Source organism: Chaetodon auriga, chromosome 7 (assembly GCF_051107435.1).
Source record: "Chaetodon auriga isolate fChaAug3 chromosome 7, fChaAug3.hap1, whole genome shotgun sequence".
In the NCBI taxonomy this organism is placed as follows: domain Eukaryota; kingdom Metazoa; phylum Chordata; class Actinopteri; order Chaetodontiformes; family Chaetodontidae; genus Chaetodon; species Chaetodon auriga.
Genome location: NC_135080.1, coordinates 1,392,348 through 1,410,000, shown reverse-complemented (window position 1 = coordinate 1,410,000; position 17,653 = coordinate 1,392,348). Strand labels below are relative to the sequence as shown.

General features: G+C 49.7%; 1 protein-coding gene across 4 annotated transcripts in view; it reads left to right on the top strand.

Moving 5' to 3' along the window:
• LOC143323135 (leucine-rich repeat and fibronectin type III domain-containing protein 1-like protein) overlaps positions 1 to 17,653 on the top strand; it is a 252,813-nt gene that overhangs the window by 199,934 nt on the left and 35,226 nt on the right. The gene's annotated exons all lie outside the window — the stretch shown is intronic.

Genomic DNA, 17,653 nt, shown 5'->3' with positions numbered 1-17,653 from the left:
AATGGATGGATGGACACGGAGACGGATAGGTGAATATTTGGATGAACTGGCTGATATGAGTATCGAATATTTGGGAGTGAATTACTGGATGAACCTGTGCTCCACTGGGCTGAAAGCTCCTGTCATGTTTGTCCACCAGCTTGAAAAAGTGGAAAGGAAAAGCCTTTGTTTACTGAAAACAGCAGGACGGAGCAGCAGCGTCCCTCCGTCTGCAGACACGAAGGCCACCTCAGCAGGTCATGGACACATCTGTCTCACATCTGCTCAGGGACTGCAGGTGACCTCATTAACCAGAGGCTACTCAGGCTGCACGCATCTTATCTCTGTTGACCTCTGACCCCTTTGAATGCTAACATGCTAACATGGTAGCCTGTTGAGATGTTCAGGGGTGTCTGTGTGTGTGCTGACGGTCGGTCAGTCAGGAGTTTTCTGTCATTAAGTGACCTGTGGACCTGCTGGTGGTACAGTCCTACAGTCAGGGTCTGCAGGCTTCATCTTCAGTGGACCACAGATGTCTGCAGCAGAGGATCCATTCAGTAAACGTCCAGATTGAGTATTTGAACTAAAGCCGTTGGCAGACGACTGACAGCAGCTCAGAAGCCGCTTTGCTGTTGGGGCCACTGCCAAGTCCATTCATGAGATCTCTGCTGATGCACGGAGAAAGGGGACTGGGTGATTCTGTCTTCCTTTGACTTAATGAGGAGTCTGATAGTCCTTCAAGCGGTGTGTTGTCTCCTGTGATGATTCAGTCACCAGTGAAGGAGATCCAGTAGCTGCGTGGTCTGTGAGTCTGATAAAGTCTTACTTTGCCCTCCTTTGGCGACTGCTGATGCACTTCAAGCAGGCGTCCCTTCTCGGTCGACCTGGATCACCGTCAGCGTCCCCCTGCGTCTCCTCAGCAGCCGGAGAAGAGTGACCGAGTTCGCCGATGAAAATGAATTTGTCAGATTAGAATAACTGACTTAGAAGCTTCTTGAAATCTTTAAATCCAGATGTTTTGTAGGACGTTGGACACTGTCCCCCTGACTGTGGTCCAGTCCAAACACCCTGCTCAATGACTCCCTCGTACATACAGAGAAAAGCCACTGGTCTCTTCGTCTGATACGAGGTAAACAGTTCAGTTAACACCTCACTTCCTCAGCTTCCTCTTTTCCTCCTTCTGCCGTCCTGAACGCCACAAATCAGTGTTTAGACTTTTGTTCAGTAAGCCAGATAAACTTATCAGCTCGGGTCACTGGAAGGCAGACCCGCTCGTTTCTGCTGGAAGTGTCGAGCTCACAGTTTGCCTCCGAAAGGTCTCAGCAGGGTGAAAGGTCTCAGAAACACTTCCAAAGTGTGATGCACCAAAAAGTAAAACCAAAGCCGGCGAGACGGTGAAAGGTGAGGACCGGGCAGGCCACGCTGAGCTCTGACCGGCGCCAGAGTCTCTAAATAAAAGCTACGTGGACAAAGTGCTGCGCTGCTGTGTTCCCAGTGACACAGCAGCGAGACCATGTGACACTGAACTCTGCATCGGCACACTCAGAAATGAAACTCCTGGAGCGTCAGTTTGTGGAAATAAAACGGTCTTTCCTGTCGGATCTGTGGCGAGGGAAACGTTCTCCGAGTCATTCTGAGCCTTGTTTGTGTAGAAGCAACATTCATACTGCTGCTGTGAGCCCTCAGTTTCTCATTCCACTCGTCTTATTGTGTCTGAGCTGAACTGTTGAAGTTAAAGAGCAGCGTCCCTGCAAACGTTTCACCCACACCAGCAGCAGAAGCACAGGAACATTGTCATCGTTGCACGCTGTGTCTGTTCTCGTACTGCCGTTACTGTGCCTTTAAATTCAGTTTGACGACGCCTCGGCCTCCGTCTCTGTGAATGTTTGCTTTCGTTCAGCTCATCGTGAACAATCCACTGACCCAAACTGCAATCAAGCTTCCACTGAGGAGCTGCAAACGTTGCAGTTTAGCCTGAATGCTGCAGGTCTGCCTGCTCGGAGCTGCAGCAGCATTAGAGCAGAGCTATAAGCCGTTGTGCAGACAGGCACCAGAGGAAGAGCAGCACCAGTCTGTCGCTGTCAGACTGCACTCTAAGTGCTTCTGACTGGCCTTCAGTGTGCATTTTTTTACCCGTTGATCTGGTGGAACGTCTTTTCCACAGGCGGCGCTGAGGCTGTGACGAGCGTGCAGCATGTTCTTAAAGTGAATCACATTCAATGAATCAGGATCAGTGTCGTTCTGTTTACACAGGAACGCAATTCAGTGTGTGTGTGTCCGCAAAAACACGCTTCAGTGCTCAGGTGCAACGCGTTCTGATGCAGTGATGGAGAATTCCTGTACAAGCCAACAAGACCCGAAGACGAGGACAGGATCTGTGGTAGAAGAACAGCTGATACGGTGGAGATGAGTGTATTCATCTGTGTCCTCCTTCAGGTGTGTTTATACACACATCTGATCTAACAGGTCTGCTTCTCTCTTAAACACCAGCTGTCTGCTCAGGTCAACCAGCGGCTCCTCTTTTGTTTTCTCCTGTTTTACGAACGGTTTGTTTTTCTTTATCATTATTAGAAACTTGAATCATCTTTCTGAAACAGGCTTTCCAGGACGAAACAAACAGGGAATCATGAAAGTGTTGATCAGAAGAACATTAATCTCACCATCAATAAAACACAGGACAACAGGTGACGTCAGACGCGAGGTCAGAGTGTGTTTTAACGGATCCTAACCTGCTCTGGTTCGTCACCGTTCAGGCCTGTAAAGTCACATTTGAAGCTGCAGAGATGAAAGCTCAGGTGAGAAGTGCTCTCCTCGTCTGGCGCCTGTTAAACACGACTTCAACACTCTCAAACTGCCCGTGTGCTCTCTGAGAGCGTCTATACGGCCATGACTTCCTTTAAGTATGAAGGATGGAGCCTTCGTGTGAGTGCGTGTGTGTGTGTGTGTGTGTGTGTGTGTGTGTGTGTGTGTGTGTGCGTGTGTGTGTGTGTGTATGAGAGAGAAACGCTCCAAACGTTTCTGCAGATCGGCGTTCAACATGTCGACTCTGCTGAATGACATTTATACTGGTGGACTTGTGGAAAATGTGCTTTGGGATTGGCTCACATGGGGGGGGGGGGGGTGACAAATAGTCTCACTTAGCACGTTAGCTCCACACACGCAGACCAGTCCGTCATATCAGCTGTCATTTGGCTTTGTGTCCCAGGTCAGACAGACGTAGAATGCACCAAAAAGAAAGATTCTTCGAGAAGTTTCTGAGCAAATTCTCAACTAGAAATCTGTTCATTTGAAGGTGAATACGTTTGACGGGTCTCTGTGTGCAGCTCCAGCAGCCAAAGGCTGAGCTGGACAGCAGGTCAAAGTCTACTGGACCTTTAGCACAGACCATGTGACCTCCACACGGATCATCGCGGACTGATGCAGTAACGATGCTCCGGTGACGGTCAGCTCTCCTCTGCAGGCAGAGAGGAAGCGGCCTCGGAGCCATTTATCGGTGCTCGCTGCACGCCGGCGCCCGGTCAGGCTCTGCCGCCGGTCGCTGTGGTTTCTTTACTTCCACTGCGTCGCCCCGGCAGACTCATTTTCTCGTGACAGCTGCCTCGACCTCGCGTCCTGCGTGGACCTCGGCCGAGCGGTCCGGTAGTTCAGGCTGATTAGGGTCGGCAGTGTCGGCCTGTTAGAGACAACAAACCCTCTGAGGCCCCGACCTCCGGCTGCTCTGCCAGGGAGGACGCTGAAAGCACCTCCCCGTGTCCGTCCACCTGTCCTCCACGCCACCTCCGAAACCACCATTTTCTCTGAACGTGAGCCTGTCTTTGTTCCAGCAGGGTTTCTGTCTGTTCAAACATGGTTTTCTCTGCGATTTCTCAGTGGGAAGTCAAATAAGCTGCGTTTGCCTGGATGTTACGGCCTGTTTATGTATGATATTAAACAGATTCAAACGTTACACTGGCAGACTGTACAAACTCCTCCTGCTGCGTCACATGTTTTAATTATCTCAGTGTGAGATGTTCAGGGACTCCCCGGAAAGCAGCGTTCATGCTGTTTCTCTTGGTGAGAGCAAACCTGAGTTACGTGCTGCTTTTACAATTAAAAGATGTGTTTGGGAGATTTTTTTTAAGATTCAGATCTTCAGTGGGAACCAATGGGCTTGGAGCTGAGAGCTGGAGTAAGAAAGTCAGGAAGTATTTAAAGGAGACAACACTTGTCTTGACTGTGACACAGGGAGACCTGACAGGTGATACTAGAGCACCTGCTCTGAGGCGTTTCATGGGATGTTATACTTTAGTGGTCTGGAACCTTTGGGGCCCCTAACGGTGTCGGGCCCCAGAGTATATCCTGCTTTAGCCTCTGTGATGTGATACTTCAGGATAATATCAGTGCACTGATAAGCAGGAGGACAGAAATGTCCTGCACGCAGTCTGTTGGACTGTCTGTCTCTGCAGTGTTGTGCTGAGCAGCTCCAGGATGTGCTGGGTGTCGGCTTTCCTGCTGCCTTCCTTATCTCTCTTCATCCCTCTCTCTCTCCCTCTGTCTCTCCCTCTCTCTCTCCCTCTCTCTCTCCCTCTCTCTCTCCCTCTCTCACTGTCTCATCTTTCTCTCCTCTCTGTGAGTTATCGACCATCCTGTACTCCAGGTTCTCTCCTGCTGCTCCTCCACCTCCTCCTGCGTGTGAAGAGCTCACTCAAGAGACACACACGAGTAAATATGAACATGCATGTGCACGCTCGCATCTGCATAATTACTCTCCGTATAGGCGGGCAGACGCCGGGAGGCTCGGCGTGTTGATTAGTGCTGCTGTTGATGAAGAGCTTTCTAACGCTGTTCAGAGGAAACCACAGAACAAGAGGCGAGCGCGGCGTTTCAGACGTGAGAGCTGCAGGAGGAGCGTCTGATGGGGGACGAGCCGGAGCGCCACAGCAAGCTGTCTGCGCTCAGAAAGATGGTGATGAGTGAGAGCCAGTGGACGCTGTGCTCCATCAGCACCACCTCCTTTAATGTGTCCAGAGCTTCGTTTAAACACCAGCTGACAGCAGGACTCCACAGACGTCTTGAGATCCAGGTTACACTGGACCGGCCTCTGATAGCAGCCTTTAGCACTGATGTTAGATTCCTCAGGTTTCGTTCTTTATGTCTTTTTTGACTTTCTGAATCTGTTTTTGGCGCCGACAGTTTCTCTGCTGGTTACACTTTGACTTGTTGAAAGTTTCTGGTCAGCCGCCGCCAGTCGAGATTACAACCTTTAGTAACATGATTCACACTAAAATCAGTTCAGACAAGTTTTAAAGCTGCTTTTTATCAATGAAGGCAGATCAAATATCATAATACCTCTCCATAAAATCTAGTTTAACACGTCTCCAGAACCAGTTCAGCGTTAATGCCTTCATAAAGTTTGGATTTATGGCCTGAATCCTTTAGATTTAGCTGCGTGGAGCTCATCGACTGGCACCATAAACATCTTAAAGAGCCAGAAGAAGAATCCCAGATTAATTTCAGGTGAAGACGGACTTTCTGGTCCAGCTGGACTGAGGAAACACATGAAAGCTGATGAGAGCAGAGCTCCATCGCACTCGCTGAGACAGCAGAGCGGGACATGGAGCTCGCTCTGTCCCTGCAGCTGGTTCCAGTCCCAGATGAGACCAGCGGTCAGACCAGAGATCAGACCTCAGTCTCAGAATCAGAGATGGAAATCCAAAGAATCAGCCACTTTGGTGCTGCATCTTCTCAGACATTCAGAAACATTTGGCTCCAAAACGCTCAGCTGGGACAAAACAAAGCTCTTGTTTAATATCTACTTCATCTTCGTCGGATGAGGAGGCGACGAGGAGCAGGTGCAGCAGCGTATGTTCACGCATCCGTCTTGGCACATTTATCTTCTGTCATCTCGATTGTTCCATTGGAGGCTGAAAGTTAAAAAATGCTTTTTTGGCAGAGTTTACCGTCACAGTCCAAAGAAAATAATGATGATCGGCCGTGCTGCCAAAACAAGAAGACGCCGTCAAAGACTGAGAGGAGCTCAGCTCACCTCCCGTCTGTGGGCCCACACACGGCCTCCGTCAGGCAGAGCTTCAGCCCGTCCTCACCACAAACAGGACGACGAGTCCAGAAAGCGGCTGCTGACGTCGCGGCGTCAGATGGAAGGTGTTCGCAGCCTCCATCAGACGGGCTCGCCGTCGTTTGGGGCGGCGCTCACAGGTCAGGACGCTGGAAGCAGGAAGGTCAAGATTTACAGCAAAGAGGTAAAAATGAGATGTGAGAAACAGTGATGGATGAGTCGGCTTCTTCCAGGACCCTCCTCCCTGGCAGCTCTGCCTCTCCTCCTCATCCTCACCTCGCAGCTTATGTTAATGCAGTCGTCAGCGGCCAATCAGACGGCACAAAGCCCACGCCGTTAACGCCGTCAACAAAGACGCCGGCTTCGCCTTTTCTCCGTCTCTCACTCATCGTCTTTGTCCTCCCGTCTGTCGCTGTCGTCTTCCTCCTCGTCCTCTTCCTCCTGCTCCTCCTCCTCCGTGCTGCTGCTGTTGCTTATTGACATGATAATCCTCTTGTCAACAACAGACGCCGCCTGTGTTTGTAGAAACAGCAGTAAGCTCGATGTTTGTGTGTGAGCAGACATGCTTATCTGTGTCAGGTGTGTGTGTGTGTGTGTGTGTGTGTGTGTGTGCATGCGCATGTGTGTGTGTGTGTGTTTCTGTTCAGTTTCTGGCACATTTTACTTGCGTTACTCTTGTGTGTGTAAGTATTCTCTCTGCTTACACCTGAACGCGTGTTTTTATTCCAGTCAAGCAGCTTTGTTGTCATGATGATCCTGCCTGACGGTGTTAAAACTGAGGGCACCGTCCCTGTAACACACACACACACACACACACGCGCACACACACACACGCGCACACACACACACACACACACACACACACACACACACACAGGTCTCCTCTTTCCTTGCTCTGAAGTGGCCTCTTGTTTTCTTGCTCCCCTCGCTGTAAACGACCTGCTGATGTAAATTACACAGTTTCATGTTCAGTTATTCAGAATTTAGCTTTGTTCTTCCACACACACACACACACTCACACACTCACACACACACTGAAATGGTCAAACACACAAATGTCTTCTCCATAAACGAGGTTTCCACTGTCACACTCTCAGTATTTTAAAGCTCATGAAGGATAATACCTGGAAAGTCGTGTAGTCTGACGGAGGACATCTGGTCCCCCACCCCCACCCCCCACCCCCGCTCTCTGACCTCTGACCTTTTGGCCGCCCGTCGTCTGAATTGACGTCCCCTCTAACCGCTGGTTGATCTGGACGTCCACATTCACAAATACGTCAAACAGACTTTAACTTGAATTTGTCGGGCTCGTCCTGAGCAGCTGGTGCCTGTTTTGATTCACTGGTTACACAAATAACTCTGGTTCCAAACCTCATGAGTGCTGTTAGAGTTTAATGCAGGCACACGTGTGTCATGGATTTATTGATTGATCCAGGTAAGAGCTGCCCCAATCAGATTGATTTCCTTATGAGGTGAGCCAATTGGAACAAACGCAGCGAGAAGTTTTCATGGAGCAGCGTTCAGGAGGATTTGTTTTTCACTTTGACTTGAACTTTTTCATTTAATCCAGTCTCATAAAACACACACAGACAGACACACGCACACACAGACACGCACACGCGCACACACACGCACACACCAGGTTCTGCAATAATCAAGTTGTAGCAAGTTGTTTTTTTCTTTTACCTGACATGTCGCATTTTGGAACGAGGCTGCTGACACACACGCACACGCACGCACATGCACGCATGCATTAGCATTAGCATTAGCCAGCAGAGAGCGCGTCGTCTGCAGAGAGCTGATTGGTGTTTCAAATGTCGGCTTCGTTTCTGCTGTGCTGTGCTCATTCATGGATTATGTAAAATTATGCAAGATTGACTCAAAAAGACAACTGCACACACTGACACACACACACACACACACACACACACACACACAGGCAATGCTGTGTAAACAGCAGTAACGCTCAGATTTAACTTGTAAAATTATTCAAATTCAGTCCTCCAAACACGCACATGATCGGATTGTGAGTCTGTGTACACACACACACACACACACACACACACACACAAGTCAGTCAGTCATATAATTAGACTCCTCCTACAAACACACACACACACACACACACACACACACACACACATACAGAACCACAATGCTTTGAACATTCAAAAGTACAGTTATTAAATATTGAACACACACACACACATACAGTATGTCAGAGGATGTTCTCTGTGTGTGCTCGTGTGTGTGTGTGTGTGTGTGTGTGTGTGTGTGTGTGTGTCATGGCCTGGCTTCTGCTCCAGAGTCACACTGAGACATGAGATGAGATGAAGTGATCTGACTGATGACTCTGATTGTCTTCACCCAGCCATGATGCACACACACACACACACACACACACACACACACACACACACACACACACACACACACACACACACACACACCCTGTTGGGAGCTCACACTTCCCCCTCGAGTCTCTTCAGCATCAATTGGAAATTTTTCGAATAAGCGTTTCAACCAAGCAAACAACTGATCCCTGTGGATAGAAACAGGCACAGGTGTGTGTGTGTGTGTGTGTGTGTGTGTGTGTGTGTGTGTGTGTGTGTGTGTGTGTGTGTGTGTGTGTCCCATCCTCGGCCCCCTGCTGCACGCCTGAACCCCTGTTTGATTGGGATGCTGACTGGCAGCAGTAATGGTGCTGCAGATAAGCTGGGAATCTGTTCTGGGGTGATGATGTCACCATAGGGGCCCTGAAGCATGCTGGGAGGTGGAGGGGGGGGGTCTACCCGTGGTGACACATGACACCATGTGATTGCTGGTGTTTTGCTGAACATCACTGAAATGGGTCCAGGTGATTCTGAGAGAGCGTCTTTCTGACCGTCCTCCATGCGACGACTTTCCTTCTTTTTATGTTTCTATTTCTTTTTATTACCTCACTTCCTGCTTTGCTCCCGTCATAAAAAGTACGACCACTAGAGGTCCCCACCTGATAGTCTACCTGAATATGGGTCTTAACAACCAGCTTGTACAGACAGGTGAGGACGAAGTGTGTGTGACCGAGAGCAGTTTAAAGGAACGTGGACTCGCTGTCCTCACTGTCCTGAGGACAGGTGAGACCTCCTGGACGTTCACGGCCGATCGTCCTGATGTTTGGCTCGTCTCGTGTCTCGTTATCAGGGCGACGAGTGGCGGTTTGAGACGCTCTGCGATGCGCCTGCGCTCAGTCTGAGCGTTGATCGTGAGTCAAACCTCCCACCATGAATCCATCACTGCTTGTATTTTTGTGATGTCTTAATCCAAGTTTCATGGCTCAGTGGGGGCGTGAGAGGGTGAGTAATTGATATCGGTGAACTAGCAACACCCCTGACTTTAACTCACTCTGATTGGGCCGCTGGCTGGCAGTGATAATGGTATTCCTGTTTGTTCGGGAGGCGAGCTGCTCCCGCTGGAGCCTGGCAAATGCAAATGGTGTGATAATGTCACCGGAGGGGTCCTGAAGCCTGCCGAGATTACACTCCGTCATTAGAAATCTGCCGAGATGACTTCCTCCCTCGCTGCTGAGAGGAATGCTGCTCTTGAAATGAGCTCAGGTTTCTTTTTTTCCTGTGAGTGAGGAAGGTGATTTCATTTCACAGTCACATCCAGTAATACGTTTACAAATGAGGCTTTTTCCTCCGTCAGTGAGTTTTATTTTAGATCACTGATACCTTCGACCTCGCGCTCATCAGCTGGAGCCTTTTCACCTTCACACATGAACGCAGTCGGTCAGCACTGACCCGGCGAGCCCCCGGCCGCACAGTCCAATCACAGTCAGTCTTTTCTGTTTTTGACCGCGTTTTTAAAACGTTGATGCAGAAACATTCAAGTGTCTGCGACTCTAAGAAGACCTCTGATAGATCGGCTCATGTTCCAGTGATTTATTGATCGATTTCCAGTGAACAGGAGGTGGAAGATGCTCTTTAAACTGTATCAACTTAATGTGAAGAACCAGAGACTGTGAATAAATGTTCTTTCTCTCGTCAGCACGAGAAGGTAAAGGGGATTTCACAGGTTTCAGAAAGGAGCAGAAAGCTTTAAATAAACGTGATGGATGAGCGTCATTATCTTTTATATTTCCTCATGCTTTTGGGTGTCGAGCTGCACCGTTGAGCTGTGCCACTTGAACCTGCACTACAATGAACACTTGACCTTTGCAGTGTTACCAAAAAGCACCTGGCTGTCTTGATTATTAGCACAATAAGTCCAGAGCTCTGAAAACGTCACGCAGAAATACAGACGCCGGCTGCGAATGCGTCTCCCAGCCGAGCCAAACGCTAAACTTCCAGCACGATGGGCTGCTCCACACAGGGCGCACGCAGCGACTCGGTGATCAAACAGGAGCAAACACAATGAGCTTTCTGGACAAAAGCCAAAAATCATTGATTTGGAGAGGTGCAATGTGCGTGATCAAAGGCTTAATAAATTGAATTTTTATGAAAGCCGAACCCAATTTTTATTTGCCTTTGATCTTCGCAGCCTTTGAGACGGATTCCACGCCGCTGGTGAGCGGCGTTCACAGCCAGCCGAGCTGCTGGACAGTGATTGATACTGGCTGCAGTGGCATTAATATGAATGACGGCGCTCACACATCCATCAGCCTGAGAGCACAGCAGCAACAATGACGGCCACGGAGGACGCTTCTTGGACGCACGTCCACGCCGCCTGCCCCGCCAAAACAAGACGTAATGATGCTCTTAAACGGCTCGAAAAAGACCAAATGCTTCAGCTTTTGAGCATGCGGTCGTTAAAGAAGCATTTGGCCTCAGTTCACTCACTCCTGTCAAACCTCGCTGCAGTGCGACGACCAGAAACTGCTGTTTTATACAAATCTGTCTCTGTTTACATCTGCAGTGTTGAAGCTGAGGAGGCTGCAGATCAGCTTTGACTGGACCTTATAGATCCAGTAGAAACACTGCGTGTTCTAAAACGTCCTGAAGGACTCAGGTCTGCAGGTCGTCTCCTCGGCTCATCGGGGACATCTGAAGGTCAAACCTGCTGAAGGAGCTGCTGACTGAGAGACGTGTTGGCTTTGAACCTGTGAGGCTGGTTTGCACACGGCTCTGATGACCAGGTGTTCTTTTCTCATCCTGCCATCAAATTCAATTTTCATTAACTGCAGCAGCAACAAGTGGAGGAAACAATAATAAAGCTGATAACTGAGAGTGTGACAGATTAGCGGGCGTGTGTGTAAACGTGTGTGTGCTCTCATTGGTTTAAAGGCACCGATGTTGATTACAGCTCACGGTTCAAGTGTGAAGCTGTCGTAACGAGCGGAGCAGCGATGGCTGGAGAAATGAGATGACGTTTAAGTTTAAAGGACAGTTTCCATGACGTACAGCGTGTGTGTGCGCGTGTGCGTGCGTGCGTGCGTGCGTGCGTGCGTGCGTGCGTGCGTGCGTGCGTGCGTGCGTGCGTGCGTGTGTGTGTGTGTGTAGAACCCATTAACGCGTCGTTCAGATGAACGACATCGCTCGACGTGAATCCACGCACACACACAGACACACACAGCTGATCCTCCTGCGGACGCATCGTGAGCACCTGGCTGAGCTTCACGCTGCGGCCTGGACCGATGCAGACGTGAGCTCTGCATCACGCCATCGTCCGCTCTGAACACCTCACTTCACGAAGGTGGATTTGAGCTGTGGAGAACAGTGCGAGTGCTCCTAGTGACCTGCGGAAGGACTGCAGCTTCAGATGAATCACCTCTTTCAATCTGTCATTAAAGCCGAGCCTTCCCATGGTGCCGTGCGGCGGCTGACGGCGGGCGATGTGGCTGTTCACCGCCATGTGAGCCGGTGCCGCGTCCTTCAGGTTCCATCTTTAAGCAGGATTTGATGTGTGGTGACCAGTTATTTAAGGACATTTTCACCTTTTACAGTGTGACGCTGCTTATGTTCCACTTCCTGTGGCGTTAATGACGCCGTCTGCTGCTCTTAAAGGTCCATTTAAACGTGTTTGTTCATCCAGATGTGACGGTTCAGCTCTTGTGGGTCAGTTTTGGAGGTTTTTAATTGCTGCTGCTGTCTGCTTGTTTTCTTAATGGCCTTCGTTTCCTTTTCTTTATTTACCAGGACGATCTTGACAATTAAGCAACATTTCTATAAAAGTGCCAGAGTTGTTGAACTAATTAGATTGTAAACGCTTTTTATTTTGCTTTAATCTTTAACCTCGTGGAGACTTTTCACCTCACCGGCAGAAGCTGGAAATAGATTATTGGGATCGTTCCATTCGTTCAGCTCTGCGTCGTGGAGCTCCAGCTCGGCTTGTGCTCGCAGGCCGTTGGTGTGAATGGTGACAGCATGAATATGAATGAATGCTCCACCAGCGCAGCACCATCATCAGTGTCTGGTCTGTGGGTGTCAGTCACGACGGACGGACGGACGGACGGACGGGTCAAATGAATGATGATGATGATGATGCAGCTGGATAGCAGCATCAAAGCAGCATCCTGGGGGTGTGTGCAGCTGATTCATATCCTACTTGTGTCTGTAAAGGGAAAATATAATAGGTCGTTTGCAGTCACGTGACGTTAAATTCAGTCGGAGGGCAGGAAGTGAAAACTGCAGTGGACAAGATGAAGGGAAGTTCCTTCTGTGTTCAGATGAAGTTATGAGAGAAAGGTAGAAACAGGAGATCAGATCAAATGCTGGATGTGACTCTTACGTGATGAAGACGAGCGATTCTTCAGCTGATCTGATAAAGTAAACACATCTCATGCTTGATCGTTCCCAAACCTCAGAGCGCCTCAAATAACCATCAAATACACCAATCAGGCTTCAGCAGATACTGCAGGAAGACAAATGAAACACACGATCATCAGCTTCTGCAGCGGGTCTCATTCTTCTTTGTGAGAATAAAACATAATATGGTGCCGTGAGGTTTGTCCACACACAACCAATCTGTGTATGGACAAAATGTCTCAGAGATGTAAACTAATACGAGCGCAGCAGGAGAAAGAGGACACAGCGGACATGTCCACTCAGCAGAGACACAACGTGTGGATTACAGCAGAGAGACGAGGTGAGACGACGAGGAGCTCTGTGAGACAGAGACAAGTCCGGAGTGTTTACAGGGTGATGAATGAAGCGCTCCTTCCTGCTCTGCCTCCGCCAGTCCTCCTGTTTCCTGCTACACCTGTCTGTCAGGCCGTCCTCAGTGTTTGTCCAGCAGTGAGCCTCCTCCTCCCTCAGCCTTCAGTGTGTGTGTGTGTGTGTGTGTGTGTGTCTGTGTCTGTGTGTCTGTGTGTCTGTGTGTGTGTGTGTGTGTGTGTCTGTGTCTGTGTGTGTCTGTGTGTGTGTGTGTGTGTGTGTGTGTCTGTGTGTGTGTGTGTGTGTGTGTGTGTGTGTGTGTGTGTCTGTGTGTGTGTCTGTGTCTGTGTGTGTGTGTGTGTGTGTGTGTGTGTGTCTGTGTGTGTGTCTGTGTCTGTGTCTGTGTGTGTGTGTGTGTGTGTGTGTGTGTGTGTCTGTGTGTGTGTGTGTGTGTGTGTGTGTCTGTGTGTGTTTGTGTGTGTGTCTGTGTGTGTCTGTGTGTGTGTGTGTGTGTCTGTGTCTGTGTCTGTGTGTGTGTGTGTGTGTCTGTGTCTGTGTGTGTGTGTCTGTGTCTGTGTCTGTGTGTGTGTGTGTGTGTCTGTGTGTGTGTCTGTGTGTGTGTCTGTGTGTGTGTGTGTGTGTGTGTGTGTGTCTATGTGTGTGTGTCTGTGTGTGTCTGTGTGTCTGTGTCTGTGTGTGTTTGTGTCTGTGTGTGTGTGTGTGTGTCTGTGTGTGTGTGTCTGTGTGTGTGTCTGTGTGTGTGTCTGTGTGTGTGTGTGTGTGTGTGTGTGTGTCTATGTGTGTGTGTCTGTGTGTGTCTGTGTGTCTGTGTCTGTGTGTGTTTGTGTCTGTGTCTGTGTGTGTGTGTGTCTTTTCCAGAGATGCAGCACAACATCTCCACCAGCTGGATGAACCGTGTAACTTCATCAGTGATCTGTGCTTCTCTCTCTCCTCTCATCCCTCTCTTCTCTTTCCTCTCATCCCTCTCTTCTCTCTCTCCTCTCATCCCTCTCTTCTCTCTTCTCTCTTTCCTCTCATCCCTCTCTTCTCTTTCCTCTCATCCCTCTCTTCTCTCTTCTCTCTTTCCTCTCATCCCTCTCTTCTCTTTCCTCTCATCCCTCTCTTCTCTCTTCTCTCTTTCCTCTCATCCCTCTCTTCTCTCTTCTCTCTTTCCTCTCATCCCTCTCTTCTCTCTCTCCTCTCATCCCTCTCTTCTCTCTTCTCTCTTTCCTCTCATCCCTCTCTTCTCTTTCCTCTCATCCCTCTCTTCTCTCTTCTCTCTTTCCTCTCATCCCTCTCTTCTCTCTTCTCTCTTTCCTCTCATCCCTCTCTTCTCTCTTTCCTCTCATCCCTCTCTTCTCTTTCCTCTCATCCCTCTCTTCTCTCTTCTCTCTTTCCTCTCATCCCTCTCTTCTCTCTTCTCTCTTTCCTCTCATCCCTCTCTTCTCTCTTCTTGCTGCCTTCAGAGGTTTTATTGATCAAGATGTTTCCAAAAGTTTGATCTGCTGAAGAGAACAAGGTCACAAAGAAGGACACGTGTGGCTCCTCTTATCTCCTTCCTCCATTCACTCTGGTCGCTCTGCTCCTCTTATCTGGTCTTCCTCCCTCGCCGTGGTTGTTGATGTCGGACTGTGAGCTGACGTCGGCTGAAGTGATGAGCCGTTCCTCGGCTGTGTCTCACCACAGTTCGTGGTCTTCTGGTGCTTCTTGTGTCCATGTGTGGGACAGACACCTGTGTTTGGACAACGTCCCCTTTGTTTAAGCCACGGCACGCTGATGGGCCGCCGCGGTCCGGACTGAAAGACTCAACAACTATCTGGTGTGTTGTCATAAAACATGGCGTCCTCTCAGGATGAATCTGTAGTGACTGTATGGATCCTCACCTCTCGCCGTCTCCATCTTGAGATGTGACGCCTTAGACGCTCGTGTCCCCTTCAGGATTCTTTTCACTTTGATCCTCTCTTCCTGACATTTCTTCCACTCCATTCCACTTTTTCCTCATCTGAACTGACGGTCTGCGCTCAGAGAGTCAATACGCATGCTAGCGTTGCCATTGAGGGCGTGTTAGCATGCTGAGGTTAGCGTTTAGCTCAGGCCTAGCCTCACAGAGCTGCTAGCGTGGCTGCAGTGCTTCGCTGCCGGCTGAGCTCTGTGACTTAAAGTGCTGATGATATTTGAGAGGCACAAACGGCGGAGCTCCTCTCCGCCCGCCTCCTGTCGAGTGTGGGCTGGAGGAGGCTGCAGAGCCCCCCCACCCTGCAGGTTTGGGCTGCTTTTAACGGAGGGATGGATGCGCTGAACTCCACGTGAATGTTTGCTCAGGTGAGGACGCTGATGCTCTGAGGCCGGCCCACCTGTCCGAACACGCAGTCAGCGTGTCAGTTACCGTTCAGTCATCACGTGTCACGCTGCACGTTGCCTCCATTTTACAGGCCACACGCCATCATTTCATCATGTGTGGTCACATGCAGCGTAACATCAGAGAGGAATGTGAGGAGAGATGCACACAGAAAAGAGATGGAGGGACGTAAACTGAGCAGCAGATACAGACGGGTGGAGGAGAGAGCTGTGACAGGAAACAGCTGGGAAGAGTTTGAGAGAAGACGGACCGATGGGGAGAGAGGGATGATGTGAGGACTGAGGCGGAAAGATAAGTGGAGGCACGGAGAAAAGGAGCGATGCAATTGAGATGAGAAGTGCTTTTAGTGGAGAATGGAGTGATGAAAGGAGGAGGAGAGGGCGACAGAGATGGAGAAGTGCGTTTAGTCTGAAAAAGAGCTGCTTTGCATTTTTGTCACGCCGAGCTGGCCTGACTAAACAAATTAAATCTGTTCTCAGAGCAGCAGCAGCGTCACATTGCACCTAAACTCTGCTGCGAAACCATCTGAAGATCATCGTACGAACGGAAAGCTTCTTAGAAATCAGAACGGCCGTCAGCGACGCGGCGACAGTGACGACCTGGAGGTACGACTGTGAGCCGGCTCAGATCAGCTGACCCCGATCAGTCCAGGTCTCCAGGCTGAGCTCGTGCACTGAGGCTCTTTAAGATTAATATGGATTAATAATCCAAAAACATAACCATCATTTAACTGAATAAAACACCAAACCTCAACAGCAAACGAGTAATACTGCGTTTCTGTGTACTTCCTGTATTCACTGTGAGCTTCTATCAGACTGTCGTCCCCTAGAACTCCACATACGTCGTGTGGTTGGATTCCAGTCGTCGCTCTTTGTGTCCTTCCAGTCGTCGCTCTTTGTGTCCTTCCAGTCGTCGCTCTTTGTGTCCTTCCAGTCGTCGCTCTTTGTGTCCTTCCAGTCGTCGCTCTTTGTGTCCTTCCAGTCGTCGCTCAGGGCGCCGTCGTGTGCAGACTCGTCAGTTACCCTTTGACCTTTGGGTGTAGTCTCAGTTGGCTTTTGAATCCTCGCCATCGTTTCCGCTGAATTGATCTCGTTCCGTTCCGTCTCTCCCGTCACTTCCTCACAGTTGGCTCGTGCGCGGCGCTCCGCCCCGTTCTGAGGACGTGTCAGACTTCCTGTTCTGTATTCTGCGCCGCATTCAGGCACAGTCTGAATATTTCAGCACTGTAAATAAAAGAGCGTGTCTCTTTCCGCTGTTATTTGCAATCGACCTTCCTCCAGTCACTCAGCATCTAACTCAGAGGAACTTTGAGAGTGCACGTGTGGGAGCGCACGCACACGCACACACACACACACGCACGCACACACACACACACGCACACACACACACACGCACGCACGCACACACACACACACGCACGCACACACACACACACGCACACACACACACACACACACACTCTTTTGCATATGTCACTCCTGCTCGCCTGTGTTTTATTTTCCTCCTCGTATGAATTCATTCAGGGCTGCGCTGAGCTGAACGTGCAGGCCGAGCGCAGAGAAATCAATATCAATGGAAATGTATTCCTTTATTGCCTCGGCTGGAAAAGTTGGCTCAGTCTCATTTGCGTGCACACAAACATGTATGAAGCGTGTGAAGTGAGACAGACGTGCAGGCGGAGGACAGCTTGTGTTCTTTAATGCTCTGCTCACATTGTAATCATGGCCGTGCAGTGAGCCTCACTGATGATATGAGCTCTGTTTGCTTTCTCTTCACTCAGCAGAAACACACTCAGGCTGCAGAACAACCTCCTGCCTTTAATTCACCTCCTCCTGCCCCCCCGCCTCCCTCACCCCCCGCTCTGCCTCCCCTCTTCTTCCCTCTCTTTATCCGTCCTCCCTCCTTTCATCAAGCCTTCATTATAAGAGTTTTTCTGGGAATTCTGTGTATGCAGAGTCCAGGAAAGCATGCAGGAGGGATTTCTATGCTCACATAGAAAATGTGCTGAAACCCACAGACTTCACACTCTCTGCAGCTCTTATCTGGCGTGCTGTGTCACTGCTGCAGTGCTAATGGGGGAACGATGATTATCTTTGCACAACAACAAAATCTTCCATCTAAATCACGTGGAGATGGTTTGGGAAAAGCGTCTTTTTTTAATTGTGAGCTGGTTTTTGTACATGAACC